At 32.2% G+C, this 13,101-nt stretch overlaps 1 protein-coding gene across 1 annotated transcript in view; it reads right to left on the bottom strand.

Annotated features, from left to right (window-relative positions):
* LOC125051746 (protein trachealess) overlaps window positions 1-10,316 on the bottom strand; it is a 98,614-nt gene extending 88,298 nt beyond the window's left edge. Inside the window, exon 1 of the mRNA XM_047652285.1 lies at window positions 10,273-10,316. The gene's annotated coding sequence lies outside the window, so the exon portion shown is untranslated. The remainder of the gene's footprint in view (window positions 1-10,272) is intronic.
* Window positions 10,317-13,101: the final 2,785 nt, after the last annotated feature.

The following is a 13,101-nucleotide window of genomic DNA, read 5'->3' as shown; positions in this document are numbered from 1 at the left end:
AAGGTGGCCTGTCTATACTGATATTCATATAATTCGACATCAACATTAGCAGGCTCTCGACACACAATAAAAATGTAATTAAATCCAGCTAGGGTCATGGGAAAAAATCCAATTTTCTTTTACGACTCTAGAATCCCCTTGTTATGCACAATTACGTAATGCTGTTTAAAACTTGTCTTTTACGCATTATTTCTTCCGATCTTATAGTAAAATATGACTTGACTAAGTTTCGTAGCTATTTTTATTTAGATTTTAACTATATTAGTTTACTAGATATAAATAACATCTCATCAACACATTACTTCTTTAAATTGTCGTGAATTTTAATAGCATCACAAATTTTTTTTTAGTTTGAATAGAAAATATCATTATTTATTGACGGTTATTGTAATTAAATCAGATCTTGGACATCCAGCGCCTTTTAATATAAATATATTTACTGCCATATTATCAAAATAAATAATATTTGAGTGCTAAATTACTATGTTATGAAGAAGATATGCGATAATCACATTTTTGTAAGAGTCTTCGAACTCACCTCTTGAAACTTTAATTAAAGCTCTTTATTATGATTTGTATGTTTAATAATAATAATTTATTGCAAGAATATGGTAGAAAAATATGTAAGGTGGTACAATCGTAAGTTCGCATATTCTGCCACACACAATGGCGCGCAAATTTGTCTTAAAGGAATTTTACATTTTACATTATTAGTCGTATGAATTGGTCAGTTCTTATATTATTTGTATCGTACATATCATATCATACGTTCATACGTGTTCCATGTACTAAGTATGATTAAACTTGACAAATACACCATTTAAACTATTAATGTAATTGAAATACTTACTATTATGTTAAATGGTGCATACTTTATAGTTAAACTAATCAGGGTTCAAGTTAACTGCCAATTTGCATAACTTCTTTCGCGACGTTAACCTCCTATTCGAGATATGGCAACGTGGATTTATGGCGGAGTGGATTTATGAATTTAAGTGAATCATTTTAAATGAATTTAACCGAGAGGTCCAGGGTTCCTAAAAATAAATAAATAAATGTAAATAAATTAATAAATGTGCAGAAATGTGACACTTTTGACTAATGACCTATAATATAAATGACCTATAGAACAAACTAATTAAAAACTCTAATTTAGAAAAATTTATCTGTTTATTCCACTTCAATCAGTACTTTATTATTTAGTAAATTTAAGCCAATTATCTGAGTTAATTAATTTTACATACTAGCTATACTGTTTATAGTTGAAATTTCTTAATATATAAAATATTTGAGTTTCCCCTAAGAAAATGTTACCCACAGCCGCCGCCTGATAAAGTGACTTTCCCTGATCCAATAATTCTTACATAACACAGTTATTTGTCAACAATATCGATATTTTCTTCTTCAGATAGTCTTCATGGCTTAGTGGTTATTGTCCTTGCCCGATCATGATTCTATTTTCGACGAGATTATATTGGTTTAAAATACAATTTGAACCACTTAAATATTATCTTCTGGGTAACCGGAATTTAAATCACAATAATTATTTTTTAATATGTTCGGCCGGGAATTGAACCTAAATCAAAACTCATGAATAAAAAGAATAGAAACAGAACAACATTTTTTTGCTTATCGTAAATTTAAGAAAACAATATTCTTGTTAAATTACAATATGACATCATAAGTTTTTCGCTTTTCCGGAATTAAAACTGGTTTTTAGGATTTTCCATGAAGTTTTTCAATTACTCTCTCCATATTTCTCACCTTTCTAAGAGTTCAAGCAATAAACAAAAATCTCCAATTGGTCTAGCCAGCTTCGAGTTTTTCGCTTAGCAACATATTTTGCGATTTAGTTTTATTTATAAATATATTTAACTAAATAATCAGCTCGTGTCTGCAGTTATAAAAATCTTTATTTACGTATTTTTCATAGTGTTACCCTGTTATTTTCAAACTGTTAAGTTCTAGAAAACTCCTTGTTAGTAATTTCCATACGTTTCGTAGCAATTACGACTGGTCGTAATAGAACTCGTGCATTAGTCCATAAAGATACGTCTTAAGGCTCCTTTACACGCCCTAATCCTATTCCCTCGATAAATAATTTGGCATTGTATTAGCATACGTCGATTTATCTAGAGAATTATTATTTATAGCGAGCCCACCCCTCTACATATGTTAACCAAATCCTCTGCCAGATTAAGGAAATACAGAGGCGAAGATTATGCGAAGATATAAAAGGGTTTCTTGACTTAGCTCGATATTACTTGGGAGAACACGTTTTTTGTATATTTATGAGTAACGGGAAGTAAGAAAATTTTTGCTAATTTGAGGCACGGAACCCAACCCTTTTTAAATAAAACAAATTGTGTGATTTAAGAACGTATAAAATAAAATGTATATGTCATTGTTTTATTTTATTTGCCTTATACGATTAGAGAAGGAATAAAAGGTGTAAGATGCATCGCTATAAGATATCGCTAACAAATAACTGTTTAAGTGAGACTCGAAGAAAGATTTTAGTTATTATTCCTAAGGTATAAAACATGTGGAGTTTAAATTACGTATGCATTTGATCTTCGATATTTTCTTAGTCTACGCTAGAATTAACATCAATCATGGAAGCGCCGCACCCGCGAGGGACTAACTTTGATTATCGAAGTTTGATGTCTCAGCTCTAGTCTATGCATTACTAGTATCTAATTTTCTTATATTACAAACTATCTCTTCGCTCGGTTGATCTTCATAAAAAAAAACAATATAAGTACCTACACAATTTTTGGTGTTTTTGAATCTTAAATAATGTAATGAATTAGCTTAATGTTTAATTCAAACCTGTAACGCGTAAAAGAGACCACTAGACCTAAAGACAAAATAACATCTGTTAAGCACAAACAGAAGGAACTTGGTACTAAAACAAGGTTTTAAATATGGAAAGCTCTTCGTCTAAGTGCCTAATAAGGGTGAGAAAAGACAAAGCGCCGTCGATTAGCGTTGACGTGCGACAAGACAGCTAACACTGACTTATTAATAACAACCGCATCAGATCCAGTTAATTAAAATCAAACATTTTGGAACACCCTGCAGTGGGGGTAACTCGATGACATCCTGACATTTATTATTGTTATGAAAATTTACTTGGAAAACTTACATACACTTAAGAACACCTATTTACTTCTTGTTTTGGAAAATAAGTATATGAGTATGAGTATGAGTATTTACATAGTTGAAATATATAAATATATATATATATATGTAGCATATTTGTAGAATAACAGATCGGACACACAGACGGATCTTTTACTCTTTATATTAAAATTAAGAAAGTGATACTTCATTCATCATTGGTCTAGTGGTTAGTACCCCTGACTGCGAATCCATGGGTCTCGGGTTCGATCCCCGGCTGAGGCGAACATCGATGTGATGAGCATTTGGTGTTGTTCTTAGGTCTTGGGTGTTTAAATATGTATTTATATGTATATCTATCTATAATATGTATGTATATCCGTTGCCTAGTACCCATAACACAAGCTTCACAAGCTTAGCAATTACTTACTAGGTCAATTGGTGTGAATTGTCTTTAAAAAAAAAAAAAAAGATACTGGGTAAATACAACGTAGTAGGCTACTTTTTACAGCATTGTCAGAAAATGTTTCAAAGATGTTTCACAGGCTCATTCTTCCATGTTAACGTATTTCGACGGAGCATACATTTAAACATTAAAAAAGACTGCAGATGAAAAAAAAAACTAAAATAGCATTCAACTTTAACATCTGTACCAACAAAGATACCATTTATACGTCATGTCAATGACAAATAAGACCAATATAAAGCGAGACAGTAGTCGGGTTATCGCGTCAAAAAACGTCAAAAGATGCCGCCACTCGTAGCTTCCATTAATCAGAAGTCGAGGGTTGAAGACACTTAATCAAAGTATCACAATATGACGACTATAATAGGTACATGAATATTTATAAGGGAATTAGGCTCGCCCGAGACGCGACGCTTCATTTTAAACGGTGTGGCCTCGCCTTAATAATTGTTTGCGAAGAGACAGCTTTCTTTTTTTGTTCTATTGTCTTTCATATTTGGCTTGTAAGAAATAGTGATCACTTTGGCGGATATCACATGGCGATAGCATTGATACGAATTTTGATGAATTAGATATATTTACACCTTTGATATAAAAACTAATTAACGATAAACGTTAAAAAGCTAAGCTGTGAACCATTGCAATTTGTAGGGACAAAATATATTTTAATTAATGGTAATACCAGGATAGTGGAACGCGGTTCAATTTGATATTATACTTTTTAATGTGTTCCTACACGCGCATAAAGAACACACACGCATACTTGAACTTTTGCGGCAATCTTAATTTGTTGCCTTAAACCGAGCCATTAGATAAAATAAAATTAGTAAAGTTACACTCTGTTTTAAATGTATAATGATTTATTATTTACGATCAAATATAATTCAAAAGACAACTAAAATTAAATCGCAACCGCTTCCCCAAATATTTCAAGAATTTTATTTATTTCTTTATTTAAATCATCACGCCTTTTTGCGTGTTGTTTCCACGAGAATGTAAGTGCGTGCTCCTATTTCACCATGCCTTCTGCTGATAGAGAACGAATCTTTGTTTTTAATTTATTTTATTATTATTTACTACTTAAGATTTCATGTGGAACATGGTGTAATGCAGCTCCTTACAAACGTTGTGTAAAACAAAAAACTTGGCGATTAAAAAGAGTGGCGGAGAGTTTATTGCCAGTTCTTCTCTTCCGTTCTACGCCCTTAATTTGACAACTGGCAGTCTATGTCAAATTAGAAGCAATTCATTTTTTTTTTGACGTTCATAAGTGTACATTATGTTAGCTTTGATTTTGTATTTTTTTCACATGGGTTGGCAGACACTACGGACTTGCTACGTTACTGACATAACTCTCGCTTCATCAACTTTTAGGGCATTCGCATTTTCTCTAGTACGACAAAGCCTTCCCAACCCGATTTCAAATAACACTAATAAAAAAAGTTTAAAACATTGATAAGAAATGGGAAATTGTATCCATAATTGTGTACTGTATACACAAACTGTAATTCGTAGAAACAATTGTAGAACAGGACCATTTTAATTTGGGGGACGAATTAGTATTACAAGTGACCAAATCCCGATTTAATGTGGCGTTGGTCACTCGATCCCTGGATCATGACTTAAGCTCGGGATTAATACGTAGGGACGGAACTTCGGTACTCGCTAAAGAAATTTCAACCTTATATTACATTGTTACGGTGTATAATAGCTCGTGGGAAAATGTTTGCAAAATAATTTTTAGGGCCCTCAGAAAGTGGTTGGAATGTAAAAGCATTTCGGTGTAAGATTATGATATTATGAAATATATTGCTTTAGGTAATTTTGGTATACATTTCATAGTTTTAAGATTAGAATAGAGTTGTTTTTTCTTAACTATGTGTAGAGGTTTGGCTATGCTTCCGACTTGCGATTTTCTAGTTCGTTTTATATTGTTTACTACGTTAGTATTTTGTTTCGCTTCCTTAAGCGTCTACTAGTAGGTAGTAGTACTGTTGGTTGTCTTTAGGTACTCTTAACACTGAAGTCGAACGTGCGATCCACGCTGTGCACCAATGTACTTTTTTATGAGCGAGAAGTCGTTCGTGAAGGAAACCATCATTAGAAAATCTGTCTTACACCCAAAATATCGACGGCGTGTATCAGGCATATACCTACGCCTATTGGAAACTTTCAATGACAAAACATATACATTTAGCGCTACCTACTGATTTTTTTTTGTAATTCGCTTATTTGCGAGAAAATTGAAACAACCCTATTTTACCCTGATTAAATGACAAAAAATCTACTAGATGGACAACACGCGTCTGCAGTTAGTTTTTTTTTTAACATCCGGTGTATAATTTGGAGTTCCGTTTTAAATACCCAATCAAATTCGATTTGTAAGATAAACAAAAGAAAGCACGGAATTCTTATTAATAAGACATAAATTAGTCCACCCTACTAATTAGAGTTGAGCATTTTTCAGACATTCGGAATTTATGCAAAACATTCGCCGACAAATTAAAAGCGCTAAGAAAAAAAGTATAAATTAATGCACCCGGTACATTTTTAATTATGTCCTCCCTTTACGTAAATTTAACTATAGAGCGCGGTTGCCTCTTATAGCTTGATAAATTATTATGTGAAATAATTAAAGTAATTTATTTCCTATGCTTAATTGATTTTAAAGTGATAAAGTGTTATAAATACTAGTTTAAGGGATATTTACGTTGCGTTTCTGTTAATATAATATGTTGTGAAGTTATGTTTAAATCCTTAGATCTGTATGTCAAAAACAATGATATATTCACAGTATTAATTAATTTACGGATTATTGTTGCAGCAGCTATTGGTAGCGGCTTCAGCGTGCGACTCTCATCCTTGAGGTCGTAGGTTCGATCCCCGGCTGTGCACCAATCGACTTTAAGATTCGCCCGAACGGTGAAAAAAAATATTGTGAGATAACCGGCTTGTCTTAGACCCAATAAGACGACGGTGGTTGTCAGTCACAGGAGGCTGATCACCTACTTGCCTATTAGATTGACAAATAATCATGAAACAGATACTGAAATCAGGCCCAGACCTAAAAAGGTTGTAGCGCCACTGATTTATTTTAATTTAACTTACAGTTTAAGTAAGGCTAAATTTTAACAAAAAATATTATAAAACTTTATATAATTGAGTGATGTTTTATAAAATTACCATACAACCTTTTCCTATTCATTAATCTTTTAAGTACATTTTTAAGTCACAGTATATTATATACGCTTCACAAATAGGTCACTCCGGCGAGAGTCGAAAAAACTATTAAGCTGCTAGAGTAAGCGGGGGAGGTTGTTGATGCTGGACTGTCGAATACTTAACTAAAAGCTTAACTGTTTCCGCCAGTAATGATAATTATCCGGAATGTAAAATCTAATAATAATCTTCCAGCAAATATGCGCTTTGCTTCAATTAGATGTTTTTCAGTAGTGAATTAAGAGGCTGTTTTAACGGTATTTTCAAGATGTACTTTAACCAATAATCAGTGGTTAAAGTACTAACTAAGCTATTAATAACTAACTATAAGCTAATATTTATTTATTTACAAAAATTACATACTACCTTACAGTACTAAGACAAGACGATAGTGTCGAAAAAAAATTAAAACATTTTTTATTTTTACATATTATTTTATTTCTAGCTAATGTTAGTCAAGTGTTGTTAGTTAATAACTGTTAATAATAAAAAAACGTACTCTAGCACAAACTGGTATAACCTTATACGATCGGCGTAAGTAGTATACAAACATAAAAAAAATATTAATATTAATGAAAATGTAATTAATTTCGATCAGATTTAATAAGACAATGAATAACTCTTATTATGAACACAAGAAGTGTATCTTTAACGCAACTGCATATTTATCGTTTTAAGGACAGTTTTTATCTTAAGTATTGTCCGGTTTATTCAAAAAACTACTTGTAATTGCTACGAGCCGTAATCTCTCGACAGAAAGAACCTTAATTTCATCAGGTTGTTTGCCTTCACGAGCAAATGTTGAACGCACATGGACAGAAAGACCATTGGAGCACAGCCGGAGTTCGAACCGACGATCTCAGGGATGATGAAGCCACTAGGCCAACACTGCTATTACAATAACTTCTATATGAAAACATTTCTAATCCCTTCGCGGATGAAATGGCGGAAAAGACCTAGCACAACCATAATGACAACCAATAGTCAAACGTCAAAATGGTTGTAATTGTCAAAATGAACAATCGTAAATGTATGGGATTCCGTCGCTTTCTAAAGAATTTCCATATGAAAAAGCCTTTGTGTAGAAACAATTCACTGTTCTGTAGACGGCTTATTATTTATTTTTTTATGTGGGAAAGTTACACTTGAAAGAGAAAGTTGAATAGACAATATGTTTGTATAAAAAGCTAAAATTTTGTTATTTAATTAAATATTATTCCAACTGGCGTTTATTTATAATTCTTTTATGATTCTTTGATCAATTTAATCTATGTCATGACACAAGACTATAGAAATAAACTATTTATTATCTTTGCTACCGTATATTGCCTGTATTAAATGTAAAACACTCCAAGCTACTCTATAAATCACTAGAAATAAATCTATCCGACTCATATGCAAATTAGATTAAAACAATAACAATAAAGAATCGAATAAGGCATCGATAAATCGAATATCGAATCGATAGGATCGATTGTCCCTTACTAGGCACCACTAATTACTCCCGTATTGTATTCGAATTATATTTCCAATAAATTGTAATGAGGTTATACAGTTCTTATCTGTCTGTCTCATCTTAAATAACCACTGAAAAGGTTTGAGGTTAATGTCGAAAGAAACTTTAAAGAGAATTCTATTTATGAATTTGAAATTACTTGATTCTTTTTTTTTAAATATTTTATTGCCTGGTAACGAGGCCTTTCAGCCAAAGTTGATTGTTCTCCCGCAAGCAATATGAAGAACTAGATAAGATTGGAATGGTTTTACTATTAAATTTTTATATTATATACTAGCTGCCGCTAGTCGTAAGGTACCCTAGGTGCGTTGCGCCCGCGAGATGGCGGTGTTAGGGGGGGGGGGGGGCATTACCTATGAATTAGGGGAAAGGTCCCATCCTCTAAGGTTCTAGAGATGGAAGTAGAGGCAATGGCAATACTTGTGAGATGTTGAAATGCTTTCGAATACTAATTAAACGTTTTCGACTCCCAAAAAATACCTTATGTTGAGGTGTAGGGCTGAAGGGTTTCGGTTTTTCGAGCCATATGTACTTAATTGTATTAAATATATTGATACATTGCCAGAATAGAAAAGGAGGATATTAGATGGCAACCCAGGTGGTCGGAAATATCATTGTTTTTTTTTATTGATTTGTTTACGCTTTAAGCTTGCGCTTGCAGTGGCGTTTATTACCAATTTTCAAAAGTAAAAATAATGCCTCTTTTGAATTATTTATAATATTAAAACATACTTTACGTTGAGCCTGATTCGTCTTTATTCGTAAAGGCATTAATTATAATTGGCTGTATCTGTTATTAAATATTTATTAAAGTCAATTCAAAGACTCATTTGTATTTAAAATGACGTTAGAACGCCGATACTTTTGAGCAGTGAGAAAGAAAATTACCATTTTTAGAGGTGGGATTACTGGACGCAAGCTGTATGTTTTAGATTGCCTGGAGCTCGAAGGGTTTGCAATTTTTCAATTTCAAGTTTGTCCACACCAAAATTACAGTATACAAAGTCTGTAACTACTGTTCCTTCATAAATATTACCGCTTTACATAAGCTTTTAAATAATTACTAGAACATCATTTGGGGCACTGCCAAATCAAGCAAAAAAGCGGCATGACTATTCTTTTCTCGAAATATGTAGTTCAAGACATTTGCGTATATATGTATATATATATTTTTTTTTTTTTCAAGACAATTCACACCAATTGACCTAGTCCCATGCTAAGCTGGTGAAGCTTGTGTTATGGGTACTAGGCAACGGATATACATACATATTATAGATAGATAGACATATAAATACATATTTAAACACCCAAGAGGCCAAGACCTAAGCACAACACCAAACCAACACCTTTTGCCATGTATAGGTATAATAAAAAAAATAGGGGTTGATCGTAGAGGGGTGAAAGTTAAGGCTTGTATGTATTTTTTAATGCTGTATCATAAAAAAATCAAGAATAAAAAATTTATGGAAAATTAAAAAAAAAATTTACCCTTAACATTTAGGGGGATGAAAAATAGATGTTGTCCGATTCTCAGACATACCCAATATGCACACAAAATTTCATGAGAATCGGTCGAGCCGTTTCGGAGGAGTTTAACCACAAACACCGCGACACGAGAATTTTATATATTAGATATTCATTTACATATTACATTTTTACTGCTGCACGACTGATTTGAGAGCGACCGCCGCTGCGAAAACCGCTGTGAGAGTTCGAAAAGTGAGTTACAGAATCGCAAGGCAGTTAGAGATTATTTCAGCGAAGTTTTTCATTAAATTTAATTTATATAAATGTGCTTATCTAATTTTTGTTTTGTTAATTTTATTATTAGTGAGGAAAACAATTGTTTTAAATAAACTTTGTTCTTATATTAAACAAATCTAATGTTTTATCATGTGGTGTACTTAAAAAAATAATCTAACTTTTTATATCTTATGAAGAAACTTACCGGCTATTTACTGAGGCAGTGTTTCCAGCGCCATCTACAGCTGGCTTCCTGTAACAAATAAAATATATTTAATTTTGACTGAATTGTTTACAATAGATTCTAAAGGAATATCTAAACACAATATTCGGTTGATCTATGTTTATGACCCACTAAATTATAAGTACATATTAAATATTACTTTTATTACTTAAATAAATAATTACTGATTAACTATAAGTCATATATAGCCTTTTTATTCATACATTCTTGGTTTTTATAACTGTCAACGACGGCGCTTGTAATAAATTAATAATAATTATTATGAAAAATAGTACTTTTCAGATTCATAATAATTAATAACTATAATTTTTCTTCTAGTGTTCTATATTTAATTTAATATAAAAAATTGTATTCTTATAAAAGAATACATTTATATTAAGAAAGAAAATATAGAAGAAGTGTCGCAATCCACCGATTAATTACCTAATGCTGCCAGCGTTAAATGTACGACCAAGACCAAACTTTTTAAATTTAAGTTTTCCATTTATTAATAATTATATACTATTATTATGTAGGTTAAGAATACTGTAAGTATTCAAGTATTCTTACAAAGTATTCCTACTAAGGTATGTTAAAAAATAATTTTATGTTCACCGTAATTGTTATTTTAAATCTAGATTAGAAAACTGTATCTTGTAGTGTATAAAAAAAAAACAAAGCTACTTACATCCAATACTGATCTATTGGTAGATGAGGTCCATAATGGTTTGAGAGATGATATGGAGCACAAAAATTTACCATTGGAACTGTGTACATTTTCTCTATGCATACGAACGCTTAAATCAGGTGAACCCTTTTGGATGGCCAAATTAATATTATAAGAACTCTTTAATTTAATTTATATTATGTGAGCTGCGTTGCTTGGAAATGAACGCGATAAGTGATTAGACCGCCCGTTGCACTTTTATTACTCTAAGGGTGAGATCTATAGTGCGCACTTAGACTTTGCTCAGACTTAACTTCAACCATTCTTTACTTTTTTAAAGGATAATGAAGAAGGTATTGCATGAAATGAAACATCAATTTCTGTCTTAGCTTGAGCTTAGCTTAATCTCACCGTTAAAATGTCTATAAATATACTAAATCATAGTTTAACCTTAGTGTTTTTCGTAAGTAAAGTCTGAGCAAAGTCCAAGTGCGCACTATAGATCTCACCCTAAGGGTCTTTTTCACAATGTACGGATAAGTTCTACATAAGTTCCAAATGAGCTATTTATTTCTTATTGGTAGGATAAACACTATTGTTGCGTTTCAAGAATGTCAGATAGCGCTTTTCGTCACATAAAGTCCATCATAAGTTATGCTTCCGATGAATTAGTGTCAAATAGCACAATTTATCTTCCAAATAATTTATGTGTTGCATAGCTATTTGGTACTTTATCCATACATTGAAACTGACCCTTAATTGGGTTTGTCTTTTGTTTTATTTATAAAACAAAAAATTTTCAATAAACTGTTGAATACCAAATATTAATTAAAGAATGTTATTAAAGCTTGATTAAAACACACCGTAACCTAACAGAACGCACCCGGAAGTATTCCGTTCGACTTCCCATCAAACAATAATGTTTTTTTTATTTTTTTTGCTTTGGTTGGTAGTAGTTTTCTGGATTCTAAAGGCCGAATTCGTAAATAGCTTTTCTATCTAATTTAAAAACAACGTTCTATACTATTTCATATATTCAACAGTGCACAAAACGCGTAACCAGAAATACGGGGCCCAGACGCATTCAAAATAAAATCTCATTAAGCGATTCAAGTTAGTAAAACGAATTCCAAATTATACACATAAATAGTAGTACCACGTAAAGCCACGCCGGCGCGACCAATCAAACAATAGTTCCACTTAGCGGCCAACAGATGTCGTCACTCGTTAACACCCGCTGCGCAAGATACGAAATTAACGATTTAAATCACCGTATTAAATGCGTTTATAATGAGGTGTACTTGTACACCAGTTTTTACGGGCCTTTTATGTAATGCGTCTGTAATACTTGAGTTTTATGAACTCACAATTCTAAGATATCGTAACAACAATAAGTTGGTACACGGGTGAATAAATGGAGGTTAGATATTTAAATCATTTAAAATGTGTCGAAATGTTGCTCCAAAAATGCCTGGATACAAACTCCGTGTTTCACTGAACCTGTTATAGAGGAAACAAGTGAACATAATCTTATCTAAGCTTAATTGCAATCATATACAAACATAATCATCATCACACCAATTACAAATCGATTAAAAGATCGATATCAATTCGATTCTGATTTATTTCCGTTTGTCGTAACGAGCGGCGGGTTCAAAGAGACGGTCTAAAGACATTCGTCATGGAAATGGTACGTTTTGACTATTTCTTGTCATTCCTAACGTTAACTAATCTAAACGGTTATCCACTACAAAGTATTTAAAAAGGTTTCGGTGTGTCTAATGTATCTATTATTGCGCGTCCTAAGGCTTATAGGATACTGCCCCCGCAAACTTCGTTACTCCTTAATGTGACTTTACTTAGCCTACCATTTTAGTACATACCAACATGGAAAATTTTGCTATGCTACCCCAGAGACTGTTCGGTTTTCTGGAATGAAAACTTTTTAGGTTTTTCTGTGAATTTTTCTCTATGTAAACCTCAGAGTTCAAGTCATAAGATTATAATTAACAAATAAAAAATAGGGGTTGATCGTAGAGAGGTGAAAATTTGGGGTTATATGTATATTTGTCATGTATTATAAAAAAATAAAAACAAAAAAAAATTATCTAAAAAATAATAAAAAAAATTGGGGTGGACACCCC

This window comes from Pieris napi, chromosome 8 (genome assembly GCF_905475465.1).
Source record: "Pieris napi chromosome 8, ilPieNapi1.2, whole genome shotgun sequence".
Taxonomy (NCBI): domain Eukaryota; kingdom Metazoa; phylum Arthropoda; class Insecta; order Lepidoptera; family Pieridae; genus Pieris; species Pieris napi.
Note: the sequence above shows the minus strand (reverse complement) of the source record. Positions and strands in the feature narration are given on the sequence as shown.